This window comes from Oncorhynchus mykiss, chromosome 23 (assembly GCF_057628025.1).
Source record: "Oncorhynchus mykiss isolate SJ-2025 chromosome 23, ASM5762802v1, whole genome shotgun sequence".
Taxonomy (NCBI): Eukaryota; Metazoa; Chordata; class Actinopteri; order Salmoniformes; family Salmonidae; genus Oncorhynchus; species Oncorhynchus mykiss.
In genome coordinates, this window is record NC_143044.1 from 32,585,942 (window position 1) to 32,609,167 (window position 23,226).

General features: G+C 42.2%; 1 protein-coding gene across 16 annotated transcripts in view; it reads right to left on the reverse strand.

Annotated features, from left to right (window-relative positions):
- The window catches only part of LOC110502777 (RNA binding protein fox-1 homolog 3), a 756,098-nt gene extending 733,171 nt beyond the window's left edge, over positions 1 to 22,927 (reverse strand). For 8 of the 16 annotated variants that reach the window (XR_016491078.1, XM_090217300.1, XM_090217304.1 and 5 more), the window contains exons 1-2: positions 22,523 to 22,906; positions 21,729 to 21,797 (exon numbers count right to left, since the gene is read on the reverse strand). The gene's annotated coding sequence lies outside the window, so the exon portion shown is untranslated. Of the gene's footprint in view, positions 1 to 21,728; positions 21,798 to 22,522 lie in introns of all 16 variants that reach the window. The other 8 variants (XM_036960469.2, XM_036960464.2, XM_090217305.1 and 5 more) reach the window with 5 other exon arrangements.
- Positions 22,928 to 23,226: the final 299 nt, after the last annotated feature.

Below are 23,226 nucleotides of genomic sequence, written 5' to 3' on the forward strand. Positions count from 1 at the left end.
CTGTGTGCTTGGCTAAGTCTCCTCCCTGGGATCCTTCGGTGTAGGCCGTGCCAACCCTTTCACCAGCTAATACCACTTCACCCGTTTTTACCCTCCTCCCCCATAGGCCCTTATTCAATGGCACTATCTTCCCACAGCAGGCCTGTCAAATGCCCGCTGCCGCCGCCGAGCGAAGCAAATCAGCCCACGGAGAGAGGGGGATGGAGGGAGGGGAGGGTGGAGAAGATAGGGATATCTTGGTGAAGAGGATAGAGACTGGAGGAGTCAAAGGATAAAAGGATGGAGAGGTAGAGGAGGGTAAGGAAGGAGGGATGGGGCAGAGGAAGAATAAAGGGGTTGAGGGTTAAAGGGTGGAGTGGTGGAATGGTAGAACGTGACAGCCGCGAAGGAGGGGAAAAGGGATTGAGAGCTGGAGAGAGAGGGAGAGAGCAAAGGACAGGGAAAAGTAGGGGTTCAATGGTAGAGGATAGCCCACACAGAAATCCCACATCAAACGTTCTGTAGGATAAGCTCGCTCTCTCTCTCTCTCTCTCTCTCTCTCTCTCTCTCTCTCTCTCTCTCTCTCTCTCTCTCTCTCTCTCTCTTTCTCTCTCTCTCTCTCTCTCTCTCTCCATCAATATCTCTCCATCCCTCTCTCTTTCTCTCTCCACCCCTTCTCTCTCTCCATCTCCATCTCTCTCGCTCTCTCTTTCTCTCTCTTTTCCTCTCTCTCTCTCTCCAGCCAGGGGAACAGTCAGATTAGCTGTCCATTGTCTGTGAGTCTCCAGTAGCCATTGTCTCTCTGTCTCTGTCTGTGCACCAGTCTGGCTTTGGGTTGTAACTGTACCAGCATGTTTCCTGAGGGGGTTTGTGTCCTCTTTGGATATTTCATTAATCGAGTTTGCTTTTGATACCATATAAACTCAACAAAAAAGAAATGTCCCTTTTTCAGGACCCTGTCTTTCAAAGATAATTCGTAAAAATCCAAAGGACTTCACAGATCTTCATTGTAAAGGGTTTAAACACTGTTTCCCATGCCTGTTCAATGAACCATAAACAATTAACATGCACCTGTGGAATGGTCATTAAGGCACTAACTGCTTACAGATCGTAGGCAATTAAGGTCACAGTTATGAAAACTTAGGACACTAAAGAGGCCTTTCTAATGACTCTGAAAAACACCAAAAGACAGATGCCCAGGGTCCCTGCTCATCTGCGTGAACGTGCCTTAGGCATGCTGCAAGGAGGCATGAGGACTGCAGATGTGGCCAGGGCAATAAATTGCAATGTCCGTTCTGTGAGACGCCTAAGACAGCGCTACAGGGAGACAGGACGGACAGCTGATCGTCCTGGCAGTGACAGACCACGTGTGACAACATCTGCACAGGATCGGTACATCCAAACATCACACCAGCGGGACAGGTACAGGATGGTCACAACAACTGCCCGAGTTACACCAGGAACACACAATCCCTCCATTCATGCTCAGACCTACCCCAATAAACTGAGATACGCTGGACTAATGGCTTGTAGGCCTGTTGTAAGCCAGGTCCTCACCAGACATCACCGGCAACAACGTCGCCTATGGGCACGAACCCACCATCGCAGGAACGGACAGGTCTGGCAAAAAGTGCTCTTCACTGACGAGTTGTTGTTTTGACTCACCAGGGTTGATGGTCGGATTCATGTTTATCATCGAAGGAATGAGCGTTAAACCGAGGCCTGTACTCTGGAGCGGGATAGATTTGGAGGTGGAGGGTCTGTCATGGTCTGGGGCGATGTGTCACAGCATTATCGGACTGAGCTTGTTGTCAATGCAGGCAATCGCAACGCTGCGCATTAAAGGGAAGACATCCTCCTCCCTCATGTGGTACCCTTCCTGCAGGCTCATCCTGACAGCATGACAATGCCCCCAGCCATACTACTAGTTCTGTGCGTGATTTCCTGCAAGTCAGGAATGGCAGTGTTCTGCCAAAGCCAGCAAAGAGCCCGGATCTCAATCCCATTGAGCATGTCTGGGACCAGTTGGATCAGAGGGTGAGGGCTAGGGCCATTCCCCCCAGAAATGTCCGGGAATTTGCAGCTACCTTGGCGGAAGAGTGGGGTAACATCCCACAGCTAGAACTGGCTAATCTGGTGCAGTCCATGAGGAGGAGATGCACTGCAGTACTTAATGCAGCTGGTGGCCACACCAGATACTGACAGTTACTTTTAATTTTGACCCCCTCCCCTTTGTTCAGGGACACATTATTCCATGTCTGTTATGTCTGTGGAACTTGTTCATTTTATGTCTCAGTTGTTGCCTCTTGTTATGTTCATACAAATATTTACACATGTTAAGTTTGCTGAAAATAAATACAGCTGACAGTGAGGGGACTTTTCTTTTTTTGCTGAGTTTACAAATGTTTACTCCTTTTCTGAAGATTTAACTACCGGCAGGAGATACAGTTGAAGTCGGGAGTTTACATACACCTTAGCCAAAAACATCAGTTTGTCACAATTCCTGACATTTAATCCTAGTAAAAATTCCCTGTCTTAGGTCAGTTAGGATCACCACTTCATTTTCAGAATGTGAAATGTCAGAATAATAGTAGAGAGAATTATATATTTCAGCTTTTATTTATTTCATCACATTCGCAGTGGGTCAGAAGTTTACATACACCCAATTAGTATTTGGTAGCATTGCCTTGAAATTGTTTAACGTGGGTCAAACGTTTCGGGTAGCCTTCCACAAGCTTCCCACAATAAGTTGCTTGAATTTTGGCCCATTCCTCCTGACAGGGCTGGTGTAACTGAGTCAGGTTTGTAGGCCTCCTGGCTCGCACATGCTTTTTCAGTACAAATTTTCTATAGTATTTAGGTCAGGGCTTTGTGATGGCCACTCTAATACATTAATACCTTGACTTTGTTGTCCTTAAGCCATTCTGCCACAACTTTGAAAGTATGCTTGGGGTCATTGTCCATTTGGAAGACCCATTTGCAACCAAGCTTTAACTTGGTGCTCTTCACTGATGTCTTGAGGTATTGCGTCAATATATCCACGTAATTTTCCTCCCTCATGATGCCATCTATTTTTTGAAGTGCACCAGTCCTTCCTGCAGCAAAGCACCTCCACAACATGACAACATCGTTGTCCCCATGTGCAGTTGCAAACCGTAGTCTGGCTTTTTTTCTGACAGTTTTGGAGCAGTGGCTTCTTCCTTGCTGAACGGCCTTTCAGGTTATGACGGCTGCGTGGTCCCATGGTGTTTATACTTGCGTATTATTGTTTGTACAGATGAACGTGGTGCATTCAGGCATTTGGAAATTGCTCCCAAGGATGAACCAGACTTGTGGAGGTCTACACATCTTGGCTGATTTCTTTTGATTTTCCCATGATGTCAGGCAAAGAGGTACTGAGTTTGAAGGTAGGCCTTGAAATTCATCTACAGGTACACCTCCAATTGACTCAAATGATGTCAATTAGCCTATCAGAAGCTTCTAAAGCCATGACATCATTTTCTGGAATTTTCCAAGCTGTTTAAAGGCACAGTCAACTTAGTGTATGTAAACTTCTGACCCAGTGGAAACGTGATACAGTGAATTATAAGTGAAATAATCTGTCTGTTATCAATTGTTTAAAAAGTGACTTGTGTCATGCACAAAGTAGATGCCCTAACTGACTTGCCAAAACTATAGTTTGTTAACAAGAAATTTGTGGAGTGGTTGAAAAACGAGTTTTAATGACTCCAACCTGTGTGTATGACTTCAACTGTATATCTCCTATTGTTTACACCCCTCGATCTCAACCCTATAATAAGGGACTGATTTAGACCTGGGGCACCAGGTGGGTGCCTCCTGTCATCATACGGTAAATACCCCTGGTATACATTGTTGTTGTATTGAAGCCTTCATTTTAGACCCACATAACAAGATACAATCAAATATATTTATGAATTAGATTTTACATGTGAAATTGCAATTCAAATGGGAGGTGAAAACATGTTATTCTCCTCACATGTGAAAAGATGGTGTTAACATGTGAACTCTAAATGTAATACCACTGACCTTACATGTGTCTCTTTTGTTTTCACATTTGAACATTTCAGCTCAACACGATTTAAAGGTTGATTTTTGTTTTTTAATTTTGTAAGGGAAATAATTAAATGGTATTGGGGTTTTAAGGTAAGTGGTACGTTGTTCAGTTAAAATAGTATAAATATGTTTACATTTGACATGGCCACCAAGTGCTGACTGTTCAATATGACCCCACCTGGGATTTGAACTCTCAATCTCAGGTACACTGATTGTTCTGCTACGCAACAAAGTCTGCATCATGCTCAGAAGTCCCCTACAGATTCATTAACAATAATTTTGTGCTCCTGAGTGGCGTAGTGGTCTAAGGCACTGCATCTCAGTGCTAGAGGCATCACTACAGACCCTGGTTTGATTCCAGGCTGTATCACAACCAGCTGTGATAAGAAGTCCGATAGGATGGCGCACAATTGGCCCAGCGTCATTAGGATTTGCCTGGGGTAGGCTGTCATTGTAAAATAAGAACTTATTCTTAATTGACTTCCCCAGTTAAATCAAATATATCACTTAGTTAATCTGACTTATTCTCTGATTTATTTTGACTTTTGACTTATTTCGGCAATTACAGGGTTTTCTGCATAGTTGTCTAATTTTGGAGGGGTATATTATTCTATGATAAATATAATAGTTTTTCTTTAGTATATTTTTAACAAAGCTGAGATTTACATTGAAGTCCAAAGTGTAGGAATACAGGTGAAATCAGTTGCTGATACAGACATGGTGGCGTAGCAGGAAGTTTGGAATGCTGTGAACCAAGAGGCTGTGAGTTCAAAACCAGGTAAGGACATGTTGGATAATAATTAATTATAAATAACCCAACAATGCAGTCATGTGTGTCAAACATGTACATTGACATTCTGGGGGACACCCTAATGACCTGTTTGCAGGGCATCACCTGTGAAACTTCATGAGAAATATCATCACTTCTGAAGTGTTCCAAAACCCCATGGTTTTCTGAAATAAGAGGAAGGGAGGAATGAAAGAAGGGAGTAAAGAGAAAGATTTGGTTGTCCCCATTACTGCAACGAGCTTCACCTTGAACAAGATGCTCACTCTCTGTGTCTTTTTCAATTCCTCTCTCGCCCACCTCCTGTCTTTCTCTCTTTGTCTCTCTTTCTCAGTGGGAGCCTAAAAGACAAGACACTGTAAAAGAACGCCAGAGTGACAACATGAAAGAAAGGACCGTGTGTGTTTGTATTGAGGATATGTGTGTGTGTGTGGGTGTGTGGATGTTTGATGGTGTGTGTGTGCATGGGTGTATGTGCATGTCAAAACAAATCAAATTTTATTGGTCACATACACATATTTAACAGATGTTATTGAGGGTGTAGCAAAATTATTGTGTGTGTGTGTGTGTGTGTGTGTGTGTGTGTGTGTGTGTGTGTGTGTGTGTGTGTGTGTGTGTGTGTGTGTGTGTGTGTGTGTGTGTGCCTGAAGCCTCTGCAGCAGTAGATTTATGTGTGTATGTCCGGGCGGTGGGAGAGCAGGCATAAATAAGGCTGAGGGGAGAAAGCTCTGAACATAATCAAGTGGATCCTTTAGAAGACCATTTATCTCTCTCTCTCTCTCTCTCTCTCTCTCACACACACACACACTCACGCACACATGCACATGCACACGCACACACAAACAGCAATGGCCAAGGAGAGGTCAGCGTATCACTGTGTATGGCTTAGTCCTCTGAACTTACAATACAACACTGAGAATTACAGAAGAAGACAATTCTAGAATAGAACACAGAGTTCTATAATCATTCTCTACACACCCACTTAGTGAGTGAAATGTCACACACACACGCACCACACGCACCACTCAATCACACACACACACACACACCTGTGCTGAGGATAGGAGCTAACTCTCAAGGTGGTGGTAATGCGGTTAAAACCTTGTTCACATGTAAGTCTCAGTGTACATCCAGTGGTCTTTACTTCCTGTCTCCTCTCTCTAAAGCCTCTCAGTACAGCCTCTGAATACAGCTTAATTTCTCGCTTCTAAATACTTACAGACAGGAAGGATAACCATAGTCTCTGGCTAGCATCTTAAAATGGCTCAGTGCATTCGGAAAGTATTCAGACCCCTTCCCTTTTTCCCAATTTGGATTTTTTTGTTACGTTACAGCCTTGTTCTAAAATGGATTCAATATAAAAATAAAAAAACTCAATCTACACACAATACCCCATAATGACGAAGCGAAAACTGTTTTTTTTGTACTTGTGACCCGTTTCAGGAATCTAGGCGTATGTCGCGGGTCACTACTTCACAGGAGAGCTGTTTGAACATAAACTTTTTTTAAATCAAAATGCGTTTCTTGGCAGAAATGCCTTCTCGACATGTGAACTGTCATGTGCCTTAATAACAAACGTGTATGCCTTCTGTAAATACAAATATAATGTTTAAATTACGAGCCTAGTTGGTTAAGCCACAGAAAATGAGATGAGTTTGGATTGGTCTGCCTTATAGCATGCTTCTGTCTATATGAGCTGGTCAGTATGTGTAGGTAATCCTGTTTTACGCAGCTTTTTTTTATGTATTGCATAGCAAAACTTAACAAAAGACTCCAATATGCAAGTATCCATTTTAATAGAATGTCACTGCAACAACTGTTTCAGAGACTCTTGTGCCAGAGCACAGAATAACTTATGAATTTACAAATGCTCAACATCGGTTGAATATGGCTGGTGTCAGTAAACATCAGCAAAAAAGCTTAATTACAGTTAGTCACCAACGCTCTGGATAACATGAAAACAGCTTAACCAGCTCTGCTAGGGCAAGTAAAAAGGTCAGTGGGTGGGTGGGAGCTAAACCTAGATGATTCTTATGGCATTGCACATGGTCATTGTGAACCAGAGTGACTTGACACAATGGGCCAAACAAGCTGTACAAACAAAAACAGAAACAACACAGGGTGTCCAAATTATGAAAGAGGTTGCAGTCTGCCGTGAAGCGTTCATCCATGTATACGGGTAAGAGCCTAGCTACAGTTTCAGATAATGTACGTTTCTAATTTTGTTAAAGCTTACTGTTAGCTAGCTAGCTGACGTTAGATGGCTGGCTCGCTGGCTAACATTACGTTTATGATCTGTGTACAGTAATGTTATCTCAGAATGCCATTTCACATTGCTAGTTAAAAACTGTGAGATTCAAGCCCTGAATGCTGATTGGCTTACAGTCATGGTATATCAGACCGCATACCATGGGTATGTCAAAACCTTTATATTAACTGCTCTAATTAACCAGTTTATAATAGCAATAATGCACCTCAGGGGTTTGTGGTATATAGCCAATATACCACGGCTAAGGGCTGTGTCCAGAAACTCAAATTTGCATCGTGCCTAAGAACATCCCTTAGCCATGGTATATTGGACATATACTACTACTCCTCGGGCCGTATTGCTTAATTATAGCCTAATGTTAGCTAGCTAACTCAATTAGCTAACATTGAACATATTTGGTTAACTTTAGCTAGATATGACAATCGGTTTGTATTGCTAGTACTCTATGGATTGGGATTATGGTTCATTGTTTGTTTAGCTAGCTAGCCAGCTACATGTCTAAACAAAAGACCCCAAGTTAAAGCTTACTGTTAGCTAGCGAGCTGACGTTCGATGGCTGGCTCGCTAGCTAACATTACGTTTATAATCTGTGTGTAGCAGTGTTATGTCAGAATGCCATTTTGCATTGCTAGTTATAACCTAATGTTAGCTAGCTAACTAAGTTAGCTAACATTTAACTTATTTGGTTAACTTTAGCTAGCTACGACAATCGGTTTGTATTGCTAGTACTCTATGGATTGGGTTTATGGTTAATTGTCTAGCTAGCATGTCTAAACAAAATACTCCACATCACCAGGGGATTACATGACCCATCAAGTTAGCCAGGTGAGTCTGACGGTGATTATGGCTATCTCTTGTATAATAATTACAAAATATTTGTATCTGGAATTTGTCTTTAAGCATCAGTAGAACACACCTGACTCTCCTCCACCATTCATACAAGGAGAATTATCTAATGCCTCCCATCAAAAAGAGAGCTGGCCCAAGCATGGACAGGTTACACCTGAAGCATGTGGACTTGCAGCGAGTTGTGAACTTCATCAATAACTATGCAGAGGATAATGCAAGAGTATTACCACGAAGCCACCCAGGACACAAACACTTTGGTGGAAAGCTGCTGCCATCCCATGTGACAAAAGCAGCGGTGTGGTGTCACCACAAGGAATCGATGACAACACTTGGTATGTAAAGCATAAACAACGTTTTGATTATTTAATTTACCTCCAACATGATTGACACTACATTTATTGATCTCACATATTTGTTTTTGTTATTTCCTGTTTAACAGCTTCGATGCTCTGGAGCCTGATGTTGTTGTCGCCAAGGAGCGTTCGGGACCAGGTTTCAACTGCTGTGCAACGCGGACATCCTTCTTCCCATAGATGGTCTGCCTGTTCAAGCACCACCTGGAATCCTTAAAGAGATGGGTGGGGCTGGATTAAGAGGGTGTGAACAATGCTGAATGGGTGTAGACAAAAGAGAGCTCTCCAGCAGTAGTCCCAAAACATTCAAAGGCCATTTTCTCAGAAGTGAGGTTACAAGTTTATCAACTTTCCCATTGTTCTTCAAAATGCAGTGAACGATATACCATTTTGTAACGCTGTGTCTCTACTTTTATCAAATGTAAACAACAGAGTTTAAAATTTTGCTACATAAGACCGGAACAAGGTGGTCAGTCACATTTTAGCAAATTTATAAATAAGAAAAATGTATTTACATAAGTATTCAGAACCTTTGCTATGAGACATGAAATTGAGCTCAGGTGCACCCTGTTTCCATTGATCATCATTGAGATGCTTCTACAACTTGATTGGAGTCCACCTGTGGTAAATTCAATTGATTGGACAAGATTTGGAAAGGCACAGACCTATCTCTATAAGGTACCACAGTTGACAGTGCATGTCAGATCCAACACCCAGCCATGAGGTCAAAGGAATTGACGGTAGAAAACCGAGACAGGATTGTGTAGAGGCACAGATCTGGGGAAGGGTACCAAAAAATGTCTGAACACAGAAGGGTGAGAATGGCCTTGTTCAGGGAGGTGACCAAAAACCTGATGGTCACTCTGACAGAGCTCCAGAGTTCCTCTGTGGAGATGGGAGATCATTCCATAAGGACAACCATCTCTGCAGCACTCCACCAATCAAGCCGTTGTGGTAGAGTGGCCGGACGGAAGCCACTACCCAGTAAAAGGCACATGACAGCCCGCTTGGAGTTTGCCAAAATGCACCTTAAGGACTCTCAGGCCATGAGAAACAAGTTTCTCTGGTCTGTTGAAACCAAGATTGAACTCTTGGCCTGAATGTCAAATCTCACATCTGGTGGAAACCTGGCACCATCCCTATGATGAAGCATGATGGTGGTTGCATCATGCTGTGGGGATGTTTTTCAGCGGTAGGGACTGGGAGACTAGACAGGATCGAGGGAAAGATTAACAGAGCAAAGTACAGCGAGATCCTTCATGAAAACCGGCTCCAGAGCACTCAGGACCTCAGACTGGGGTGAAGGTTCACCTTCCAACAGGACAATGACCCTAAGCACACAGCCAAGACAATGCAGGAGTGGCTTCGGTACAAGTCTCTGAATGTCCTTGAGTGGCCCAGCCAGAGCCCGGACTCGAACCCCATCAAACGTCTCTGAAGAGACCTGAAAATAGCTGTTGAGCGATGCTCCCCATCCAACCCGAGAGAGCCTGAGAGGATCTGCAGAGAAGAATGGGAGAAACTCCCAAATACAGGTGTGACAAGCTTGTAGCGTCATGCCCAAGAAGATTTGAGACTGTAATCACAGCCACAGGTGTTTCAACAAAGTACTGAGTAAAGGGTCTGAATACCTATGCAATGTGATGATTCAGTTTTTTATTTTGTGTAAATTTGCGAAGAAATATATATATATATACACTATGTATAACCTTTCATTTAACTTTTAAACCTTTATTTTAGCATCATATACATACTGGGGCGGCAGGTAGCCTAGTGGTTAAAGCTTTGGGCTAGTAACCGGAATGTTGTGAGATCGCATCCCCCGAGCTAACAAGGTAAAAATCTGTTGTTCTATCCTTGAACTAGCAGTGAACCCACTGTTCCTAGGCTGACATTGAAAATAATTTGTTCTTAACTGACTTGCCTAGTTAAATAATGGTAAAAAGAATTGAGACCTAGGTCTCTTTTTCAAATGTATCCTGTATAATACAACATACACTACCGGTTAAAAGTTTTAGAACTGTCACGCCCTGATCTGTTTCCCTGTGATTGTCGATTATTTTCCCCAGTGTATTTATCCCTGTGTTTCCTGTCTCTCTGTGCCAGTTCGTCTTGTATGTTTAGTCAAGTCAACCAGCGTGTTTTTCCCCATACTCCTTTTCTATTTTCTTTTGCTAGTCTTCCCGGTTTTGACCACTGCCTGACTCTGGACTACTTTTCCGCCTGCCTGATCATCCTGCCTACCCTGACCTTGAATCTGCCTGCCCTTCGGTACCTATTGGACTCTGAACTGGTTTTGACCTTTGGCCTGTACATGGCCATTTTCTTGCCTACCACTTTTTGGATTCATTAACATTGTAAGACTCCAACCATCTGCCTCCTGTGTCTGCAACTGGGTCTTGCATTGTGCTTTGATAAGAACATCTACTCATTCAAGGGTTTTTCTGAATTTTTACTATTTTCTACATTGTCGGATATTACTGAAGACATAAAAACTATGAAATAACACATATGGAATCATGTAGTAACCAAAGCAATGTTAAACAAATCAAAATATATTTTATATTTGAGATTCTTCAAATAGCCAACCTTTGCTTTGATGACAGCTTTGCACACTCTTGGCATTCTCTCAATCAGGTTCACCTGGAATGCTCTTCCAACAGTCTTGAAGGAGTTCCCACATATGCTGAACACTTTGGCGCTTGGTGGTTTTTGAGGCTGCACTTGAAGAAACTTTCAAAGTTCTTGACATTTTCCGGATTGACTGACCTTCATGTCTTAAAGTCATGATGTACTGTCATTTCCCTTTGCTTATTTGCACTGTTCCTGACATAATATGAACTTGGTCTTTTACCAGATAGGGCTATCTTCTGTATACCACCCCTACCTTGTCACAACACAACTGATTGGCTCAAACATATTAAGAATGAAAGAAATTCCACAAATTACCTTTTAACAAGGCACATCTGTTAATTGAAATGCTTTCCAGGTGACTGCTTCATGAAGCTGGTTGAGAGATTGTCAGGAGTGTGCAAAGCTGTCATCAAGGCAAAGGGTGGCTACTTTGAAGATTCAAAATTATTAAATATATTTAGATTTGTTCAACACTTTTTGGGTTTCTACATGATTCCATATGTTTTATTTCATAGTTTGTTTTCACTATAATTATACAATGTAGAAAATAGTAAAAATAAAGAACTACTTCCCTATATTGATCACTACAAAAACATTATATAGGGCAGTGTTTCCCAACTCCAGTCCTCCAGTACTCCCAACAGCACACATTTGTGTTGTAGCCCCAGACAATCTCACCTGATACTGGAGGACTGGAGTTGGGACGCAATGCCTGTGTACAGTAACCCTCTCATAATGCAACAATCTCCTTCTCAAATTAACCACCAACCCCCTGGACAGGTAATAAATAGCAAAGCTGGATGTTGTTGGATGTTGCTTTGCTGGCTTACAAAATAAAACATTATATTTTGGAGATTTAAATTTTGAATATAATAGTAAATCATCTACAAGTTTACTACAAGGGACTGTACAGTTTTGTCAGCTGGAAGGTTGTCCTGATATCATAGTGGGAAAGAAATACAACATATACAGTGGGGCAAAAAAGCATTTAGTCAGCCACCAATTGTGCAAGTTCTCCCACTTAAAAATAGGAGGTACACTTCAACTATGACAGACAAAATGAGAAAAAAAAATCCAGAAAATCACATTGTAGGATTTTTTATGAATTTATTTGTAAATTATGGTGGAAAATAAGTATTTGGTCACCTACAAACAAGCAAGATTTCTGGCTCTCACAGACCTGTAACTTCTTCTTTAAGAGGCTCTTCTGTCCTCCACTCGTTACCTGTATTAATGGCACCTGTTTGAACTTGTTATCCGAATAAAAGACACCTGTCCACAACCTCAAACTGTCACACTCCAAACTCCACTATGGCCAAGACCAAAGAGCTGTCAAAGGACACCAGAAACAAAACTGTAGACCTGCACCAGGCTGGGAAGACTGAATCTACAATAGGTAAGCAGCTTGGTTTGAAGAAACCAACTGTGGGAGCAATTATTAGGAAATGGATGACATACAAGACCACTGATAATCTCCCTCGATCTGGGGCTCCACGCAAGATCTCACCCCGTGGGGTCAAAATGATCACAAGAACGGTGAGCAAAAATCCCAGAACCACACGGGGGGACCTAGTGAATGACCTGCAGAGAGCTGGGACCAAAGTAACGAAGCCTACCATCAGTAACACACTACGCCGCCAGGGACTCAAATCCTGCAGTGCCAGACGTGTCCCCCTGCTTAAGCCAGTACATGTCCAGGCCCGTCTGAAGTTTGCTAGAGAGCATTTGGATGATCCAGAATAAGATTGGGAGAATGTCAGATGGTCAGATGAAACCAAAATATAACTTTTTGGTAAAAACTCAACTCGTCGTGTTTGGAGGACAAAGAATGCTGAGTTGCATCCAAAGAACACCATACCTACTGTGAAGCATGGGGGTGGAAACATCATGCTTTGGGGCTGTTTTTCTGCAAAGGGACCAGGACGACTGATCCGTGTAAAGGAAAGAATGACTGGGGCCATGTATCGTGAGATTTTGAGTGAAAACCTCCTTCCATCAGCAAGGGCATTGAAGATGAAACGTGGCTGGGTCTTTCAGCATGACAATGATCCCAAACACATCGCCCGGGCAACGAAGGAGTGGCTTCGTAAGAAGCATTTCAATTTCCTGGAGTGGCCTAACCAGTCTCCAGATCTCAACCCCATAGAAAATCTTTGGAGGGAGTTGAAAGTCCGTGTTGCCGAGCAACAGCCCCAAAACACTGCTCTAGAGGAGATCTGCATAGAGGAATGGGCCAAAATACCAGCAACAGTGTGTTAAAACCTTGTGAAGACTTACAGAAAACGTTTGACCTCTGTCATTGCCAACAAAGGGTATATAACAAAGTATTGAGATAAACTTTTGTTATTGACTAAGTACTTATTTTCCACCATAATTTGCAAATAAATTCATTACAAATCCTACAATGTGATTTTCTGGATTTTTTTTCTCATTTCTCATAGTTGAAGTGTACCTGTGATGAACATTACAGGCCTCTCTTATCTTTTTAAGTGGGAGATCTTGCACAATTGGTGGCTGACTAAATACTTTTTTGCCCAACTGTATATTAGCAGCTTGTATATAATCTGTCTAATCAATTACTTAGATTAAACATTTAATTGAAATACACAACAAATAATTAATCCTAGGCAGCATCTGTTGTCTGAACATACAGCAAGATTGACTTTGAAATAGCATGTCTGTTCATGTCCTGAAGACGCCAGAAAATGCCCTCAAATCTGGCCACTAGGGACAACAGTGAGTGCTGTTAACATCAAATAGGCTTGGGTTTTGCTAAAACATAATCCCATTACTCTGGATCCGATATTTGCGTGTTCAATCCCAATGGTCTACATTTTTTTCTATCCCAAAACTTTAAGGTCCTGCCCAGTCAAGCTATTTTGTTAGTAAAAAATAACCTTTGAATGACCAAAACGTCACCATGTCATGCCCTGACCATAGAGAGCCATTTAGTCTCTGTGTTGGTTGGCGCGTGATAGTGACTAGGGTGGGTCATCTAGGTGATTAATGATTTTATGTTGGCCTGGTATGGTGTGGTGCCCAATCAGAGAGAGCTTTTTATCGTTGTCTCTGATTGGGGATCATATTTAGGTAGCCATTATCCCCATTGTGTTTTGTGGGATCTTGTCTACAGTTAGTTGCCTGTGTGCACACCAGTAGCTTCACGTTTCGTTTGGTAGTTTGTTGTTTTTGTTCGGTGTTCAGTTATTAAAGGACGCCTACCATTCTGCACCTTGGTCCAATCATTACGACGATCGTGACACACCCATAATATTTTTACACTAGAAAATGCTCAGAATTTAAGAAATGGCATCTTTTCTCTCATCTCTAACTATCAGGAAGCCCGAAAGAATAGGCTGAGTGGGGGGGGGGGGGGGGAGTTTTTATTCATGAGCTTGCCTTGACTGACAGCTCCTTGTGGTCGTTGCCAGGTAACAAGCTAAACAATTGGCCACATGTCATTAATGACGAGGTAAACAATGGGCAACATGTCATTCTGAGCATAAATAGTATGCCTCAACCCATTTTCTCTGCAAAATGCCCTCATGGTCAACATGAATATCAGACAAACAGCAGCAATACCCAATTGCAATTCTATTGTTTTGTACCTAATTACAGAATACAGTTCACTTATACACTTCTTCACAAGAATTAGTAAATCACCTTAGAAGCTTAGACATAAGGGAATGTACAGTGCCTTCAGACAGCATTCATGCTTCTTGACTTAATTTACATGTTGATGTTTCAGCCAAATTTTAAAAGTTTTTCTTACACATAATACTCCATAATGACAAAGTGAAAATATGTTTTTTCAAATGTTTTGCCACAAATTATTGAAGATGAAATACAGAAATAATTTACGTAGGTATTCACACCCCTGAGTCAATACTTTGTAGAAACACCTTTGGCAGCAATTAAAGCTGTGAGTTTTTCTGGGTAAGTCTCGAAGAGCTTTCCACACCTGGATTGTGAAACATTTGCACATTATTCTTTTTAAAATAGTTCAAGCTCTAAATTGGTTTTTGATCATTGCTAGACAAAGATTTCCATGTCTTGCCATAGATTTTCAAGTAGAATTAAGTCAAAACTGTAACTCGGCCACCCAGGCTTATTCACTGTCTTCTTGGTAACCAACTCCAGTGTAGATTTGGTCTTGTGTTTTAGATGATTGTCCTGCTGAAAGTTGAATTAATCTGCAAGTGGGTGGTGGAAGGCAGACTGAACCAGGTTTTCCTCTAGGATTTTGCCTGTGCTTAGCTCCATTCTGTTTCTTTTTTTTATCCTGAAAAACTCCCAGTCCTTAACGATTACACGCATACCCATAACATGATGCAGTCACCACTATGCTTGAAAATATGGAGAGTGGTACTCAGTAATGTGTTGTATTGGATTTACCCTAAACATAACACTTGTATTTAGGACAAAAAGTGTATTACCTTGCCACATTGTTTGCAGTATTACTTTAAATGTGTAAAATATTTATATTCTGTACAAGCTTCCTTCTTTTTTTGACTATGTCAATTGGGTTAGTATTGTGTAGTAACTAAAAATCTTGTTGATCAACCTCAGTTTTCTCATATCACAGCCATTAAACTCTGTAACTATTTTGAAGTCACCATTGGCCTCATGGTGAAATACCTGAGCAGTTTCCTTCCTCTCCGGCAGCTAAGTCAGGAAGGACGCCTGTATCTTTGTAGTGAATGGGTGTATTGACACACTATCAAAAGTGTAATTAATAACTTCACCATGCTCAAAGGGATATTCATTGCCTCTTTTTTTTTGGTCCCCTTCTTAGTGAGGCATTGGACAACCTCCCTTTGTTATTGAATCTGTGTTTGAAATTTGCTGCTTGACTGAAGGACCTTACAATTATCTGTATGTGTGGGGTACAGAGATGAGCTAGTCATTCAAAAATCATGTTAAACACTAATATTGCACACAGAGTCCATGCAACTTATTATATGAACTCATTTAGACTTGCCATAATAAAGGGGTAGAATACTTATTGACTCAAGACATTTCAGCTTTTCCTTTTTAATTCATTTTTACAAATTCCGAAAAACATTAATTACACTTTGACATTATGGGGTATTGTGTGTAGACCAGTGACAAAAAAATCTATATTGAAGCCATTTTAAATTCAGGCTGTAACACAACTAAATGTGTAAAAAGTAATGGGGTGTGAATACTTTCTGAAGGCACTGTACATAAAAACAGCATACAATAAGTGTACTGGTCAATTTATTGATGCCTCTTCATTAGCAATATAGCTGACAATATGTTCCGAATTGCAGATATTGATCAGACATTTATTTTAAATTTTACAATAGGCCAGCATAGCCAAAATATTTGTCAAAATGAACACTCTTCAGAAATAATGGTGAGACATCATTTGACAGAAAAAAATATATCACAGCCTAATATACAGTGCATTCGGAAAGTTTTCAGACCCCTTTTTCCAACATTTTTTATTACATCCTTATTCTAAAACGGATTAAATTCACCAATCTGCACACAATACCCCATAATAACAAAGAAAAAACAGTGTTTTATATTTTTTTGCGAAAGAAAATAACTGAAATATCACATTTACAATTATTCAGGTCAATTACTCAGTACTTTGTTGAAGCACCTTTGGCAGCGATTACAGCCTTAAGTCGTATTGGGAATGACAATACAAGCTTGACACACCTGTATTTGGGGAGTTTCTCCCATTCTTTTCTGAAGATCCTCTCAAGCTCTTTCAGGTTGGATGGAGAGGGTCGCTGCACAGCTATTTTCAGGTCTCAACAGAGTTGTCTGATCGATCGGGTTCAAGTCAGGGCTCTGGCTGGGCCACTCAAGGACATTCAGAGACTTGTCCTGAAGCCACTCCTGCATTATCTTGGCTGCGTACTTAGGGTCATTTTCCTGTTGGAACGTGAACCTTCGCCACAGTCTGAAGTCCTGAGCCTCTGGAGCAGGCTTTCATCAAGGATCTCTCTGTACTTCGTTCCGTTCATCTTTCCCTCAATCCTGTCTCCCAGTCCCTGCCGTAGAAAAGTATCCCCACAGCATGATGCTGCCATCACCATGATTCACCTTAGGGATGGTGCCTGGTTTCCCCCAGACGTGATGCTTGGCTTTCAGGATAAAGAGTTCAATCTTGGTTTTATCAGATCAGAGAATCTTCTTTCTCATGGTCTGAGAATCCTTTTGGCAAACTCCAAGCGGGCTGTCATGTGCCTTTTACTGAGGAGTGGCTTCCGTCTGGCCACCCTACCATAAAGGCCTGATTGTTAGAGTGCTGCACAGATGGTTGTCCTTCTGGAAGGTTCTCCAATCTCCACAGAGGAACTCTGGAGCTCTGTCAGAATTACCATCATGTTCTTGGTCACCTCCCTGATCAAGGCCCATCTCCCCCGATTGCTTAGTTTGTCCTGGCGGCCAGGTCTAGGAAGAGTCTTGGTGGTTCCAAACATTGTCCATTTAAGAATGATGGAGGCCACTGTGTGCTTGGTGACCTTCAATGCTGTAGATTTTTGTAGATTTTTTTTGGTACCCTTCCCCATATCTCTCCATTGAGCTCTATGGACAATTCCTTTGACCTCATGGCTTGGTTTTTGCACTGACATGCACTGTCAAATGTAGGGCCTTATATAGACAGGTGTATGCCTTTCCAAATCATGTCCAATAAATTGAATTTGCCATAGGTGGACTCCAATCAAGTTGTAGAAACAGCTCAAGGATCATCAATGGAAACAGGAAGCACCTGAGCTCAATTTTGTGTCTCATAGCAAAGGGTCTGAATACTTATGTAAATAAGGTATTTCTGTTTATTATTTTTTATAAATTAGCACATTTCTTCTAAAAACCTGTTTTTGCTTTGTCATAATGGGGTACTTTGTGTAGATTGATGAGGATTTGTTTTTTATTTCACCCATTTTAGAACAAGGCTGTAACGTAACAAAATGTCGAAAAAGTGAAGGGGTCAGAATACTTCCCAAATGAAATGTAGGCACACGGACTCCCTACAATGTGCAGGACCCCATCCGAACACTTTTTTAAATGTTTTAATTTAAGCCTGATAGTCTATTAGGTACACCACCCCGTTCTTGAAAATGTTTCGCTCCTACAGACAGTGAGTCCCGTGGCAGTGGCTTGCTATATAAAGCAGGCAGACAGGCATCAAGGCATTAAGTTACTGTTCAATTGAATGTTAGAATGGGCAAAATGAGTTACCTAAGTGTCTTTGAGCGTGCTATGACCATCGGTGCCAGGCCTGACATTTCCAGTATTTCAGAAACCTGGGATTTTCACGCATGACAGTGTCTAGGGTTTACCGAGAATGGTACGACAAACAAAAAACATCCAGTCAGCGGCAGTCCTGTGGGCAAAAAAAACCTTGTTGATGACAGGACAAAGGAGAACAGTGGTGTGTAGAACGGCATCTCGGAATGCACAACTCATCCATTCTTTTCACGGATGGGCTATTGCAGCAGATGAGCTCACCGGGTTCTACTCCTATCAGCTGAAAACAAAAAGAAGTGGCTCCAGTGTGCACGCGATCAATTGAGGAGTGGAGAAACATTGCCTGGTCCAACGAATCGCGGTTCCCATCCTGCCTGGTGTCAACGGTATAGGCTGGGAGTGGTGTTGTAATGGCATGGGGATTGACCCATGTACCCTGCTTCAATCAAGCAGGCTTCAGTCACCCACTTAGCTTCAGTCATCCCCAAGACTGAAGCAGGAGACAAATCCAGCAATTGCCTCTTCCTTGTTAGGCCTATCACACTGGACAGAAAAGGGTCCTGGGATGGACAGCAAGCACAGCCTCCCCACATACGGCGCTGGATCAAGGTGACCTCGTTGAAGTGTAAGGATTTGGAAAGTGAAATACTAATAACCCCCTCCCTAATCATCATGATTAGCCCCAATGACAAAAGTTGCATCAACTGTAAGACAACAACCCACACACTCGAATGGCAAAATACGATTTTCAGGGGTGATTTACAAATACTATACACACCGCAAAAAACACATAGTGACTATCAGGTTCATTACAGAAAATATATAATTCACAAGTCAAAAGCAGCCACAGCCACAGTTGCATTATCTCATGTTAGCCCCCCGGATCCTCCCCAAAATGTTGGCTACCGTGTCAGACTCATCAAACTCTGATACTTACGTTGCGGTCAGCACTTGCAGGATTCACTGTCAATGAAGGTACAGCATCCGTCTTCAGGATTAGCTTCCTGGCAATACCCATTGAATGTTCTCCCTAGTTAATAAAGCAACTTCATTCCAAATGTGCACTGCACAGACGAGACATGATTGTAATTTTCGGTGCAGCCTGTCCACTCGAAATGAAAGCAGCCACTGCTGTCCGATGTCTTCATTCTTCAGAAAATAGCATAACTTAAAATGTACACTATGGTATCCAGTCACAACACCGTGTGCATTTGCCAGCATTCTGGTAAATAGCTTGCTAGCTAACAGTGTTGCAATTGCATGCAATAAGGTCAGAAACACTTTTAAACATTTCATTTCTTATTTCTTTCTTTTTTAGAAGCTAACGTATATAGTCTAATTCCATTCCTCTCTCTACTTAGAACTGTGTCTTTTCACTGTAATTACAAGCTACTTAACACTACTGCAATGTTCTGCTTCCTGGCTAAAGTAAGAGCCTCCAGGGGATATGGCTCCCAGTGTTACTGTCCTCACTGAGACAGGCAAACACTCTCTCATCCCCTCAAACACACCTGCGCTCGCACACACACACACACACACACACACACACACACACACACACACACACACACACACACTTCCTGGAACAGATGAAAACTAAAAGGCATCTTCACAAGCTCTCATTTCCATTGCTCAAACCTCAAACTCACATCACATATAGAAAATAATTTTTACGTGAACAGACACAGAAATTCCCTGTTGTGTAGGAATACAGAGTATACAGGACAAATACTGATAATTATGGGGAAAAAAATCAGAGAAATAGGCCTACAGAGAAAATCCCTGCATAAGCTTCAGACATGCTGTCTACCACGCTCCCCATATAAGCCCAGAATCTACCCGCAAACACTGCACACACAAACTCCTGCAGACACACTCTCCTGAAGACATATAGATCATACACACCCGCAAAATGCCGAACACTGCAGGTGCACTCCCACAGATACACACACCCCTGCTTACACACTCACATGCAAACACAAACAATCCAGCAGATACATGCACACACTCCTTGAAGACAATACATTCCTGCTCACAAACACACTTTCTTGGGGAAACGTATGTACTTTCACGATACTAGAACATTAAACATGGTTTGGTACAAGAATGTGTGTTACTTTTGGTACTTTTGTCAAATGTGTCTCATGTCGTCTACTGATTGTCCCCTTGTAGCACGAGAGCACCGTGCCTGCTCCACTTACTCATTTCTAGCTCTAGCCTGTCCTGAGGAAACACCGCAATCACTGGGAGTCTGGGCTGCATTACCACTCACACTGCACAGAAGTTAACACACTTGAATAATGCTACACAGCATGTAGAGATGTTGAATCTACTAATTACTGTTCCCAAAACAATGTTCAGTACGGAACACAACTATGCAAGAAGATACCGCTTCCAGCTTTGTAGGCTAACGTTCCTTGCTAGCTTACAGCTGAAGCCAACCCTAGTACCTTGTTTGCGATAATATGCAAACCATAAAGGAACATTTTGCTCATAACAAAGCTGATTGCTACCACAAACGTTATTCATTCACTTCGTCTCCCCCGCCTCACGTCTCTCCCAGTCAATATCATCTTTGCTCAAGCCTGGAACGGACTTTGTGTGTGAATGATGTCATTCGTCTTAAAGAGACAGCACACACTTTAATAAAATAAAAATTACTTATTCTATGCAAATGTTGTTGATCAGTACAATAAAATAAGTCCAAAATGGAAGGTAAACAGATTGTTTTTCATCTGTAGCCATGTGAAATCAGACAAAACAAACTCAATAAACTCAATGCATGAGCACACTCCTATTGAATATGCCCCCGCTGACAAGCTAAAGGCCCATATAGGTTTTTCTGTGGGACGTTGGTCTGGAAAGACAGAATGTCACAAATCACTAAATGTATTTAGCTCTACAAAGAATCTATTCCTATAAATGTTTTCAAATGGACTTGATTGAACACACAGAAAATACACATCCTGTCACGCTAAGTATGTGTACCACACACACACAGAAAATACACTCACACATACCACACTTGACTATGACAGACAACAAATTCAGAGTTGTAAAAAGTAATCAGGAATGGTAATATCGTCTTTCAGTCTATTTCGCTATCTCTCTCTCGCTCTCTCTCTCTCGCTCTAACTCTCACTCCTCTCTGCTGTCCTCAGCGTCAACGCAGCACTCTATATCTTATCCCTTCCCTACCTCCCTCCCTCACCACCATCCATCTATATTTTACAAAAGAGAAGTGAAAAGCTGAAATGAATAAATCTTATCTTACTGTGAAGTCTGTGTGCTACACTGGTGATTCCACAAATCAGACGCTTCACTTCGGGGAGGAGAGGGATATAGGTTAGTGTAGCCACAGAGAGATACCGCTCAGGCTAACAAATAGCTAGTGTTGTTTCCCATAATAAAACAGACAATACTAGACACTTCAATATGCCTCTTCACCAACTGTAAGACCGTAGAATCACTAGAGAGCCCCTGAAACTAAGTCTCACACTGACTCATATCCACACACACGTTGTATATTTCATGTCGGTCCTAGACCCTTTACCTTGGTCCCGGTCTTGTGTCTGTTTCTGACCTTGTCGTTGGATCTCTGAGACCTCTTCACATTGATGCCCTGAGTAGACACACACACACACACACACACACACACACACACACACAGTCCAGTGTTGTCTCAGTAAAAATGTTTACATACTGTGTGACCAAGTGTACCTACATCCATGAAAATACCACTTTTCAACCAACCAGCATGAAATCAACTCACATAATTACTCTGTGTGCGTGTGTGCGTGTGTGTGTGTGTGTGTGTGCATGCGTGCGTGTTTGCGTGCGTGCGTGTGTGTGTGCATGCGTGAGGTGTATGCACAAATGCGTACAGTGTAGGATGTCCATTGCATCAACGTGTGAAGGCTGGTGATTCACACAGTTTTGCCCTACTGTATTATCGTGATGTAATGTGTTTGAATATGAGACGTTTATTTACATCTGTGGATGTGTGTGTGTCTGAGTTCATATGTAATCGCACTTGTATACACTTATAAATGTGGGTACTATGTCTGTATTACTGTAAGTATGACTAGTATGTGTGACCAGTCTTTCCCATGCTTCTCTGTGTGTTCAGTAATCACTGTATATGCTCTACTGTATGTCTACATCGTGTGTACAGTGTGTGTGTGTACAGTGTGTGTGTGTACAGTGTGTCTGTGTGTACAGTGTGTGTCATTCCTCCATAAGAAACACAACTAGTCCAGTACAGTAGTTACCGGGTCCTCCATTGTAAGAGAGTGAGAGAAAAGGATAGAAAATAATTGGCATGCGATAGAAAAAAAGAGTACTCACAGTTAGTCGTAGTCTCAAGGTCCTCTCTCTTCTCTCTCTGTCCTGTTACTGACTGCTGGCTGTCACTCTGCTGGCATTCTGTCTCTGTCTCCGTCTTTATCTCTCTCTCTCTCCGCTGCTATCCCTGCACTGGACACACACACACAGTCACACACTCCTCCGCTACCAAAGGAAGTGTTCAGAGCAAGAGAACGAGGGAGAGCGAGTGATGGAGAAGCGAGTAAGCGAGAAGAGCGAGTGAGCAAAAGAGAGAGAGAGGAGGAGGATGAAGAGGAGGAGAAGGGAGGGCTGGTGTGTGTGAAGTGATCTGTTAGCCAGTGTGTGATTGGGGCAGAGCGGATTCAGAGGCTCTACTGTTGCTAGCGTGTCTCAGTAGCGTGGGTCTAGTGTGCTGTGTTTGTGTGTGAGCGCTCACAAATTGCTCGGAGCCAGCACGGTACAAGAAACACACACACACCAACACACACACACACACACAAGCAGACTCTGGATTCAGCGCTGACACAGAGAGAGGGGGAGTGAAAAAGATAAAGAATGAGGCGCTCACACACACGCCTGTTCTGGTTGGCACTCGTTGAACGAGGGATGGAGAGAGAGAGGAGGAGGACAAGGAGACGGGAAAGAGGAGGAATAGAGAGAGAGAGAGAGAAAGAAAGAGAGCACTGACCTGGTGGCAGTTTGATGTGTGTGCTTCAATGGGACCC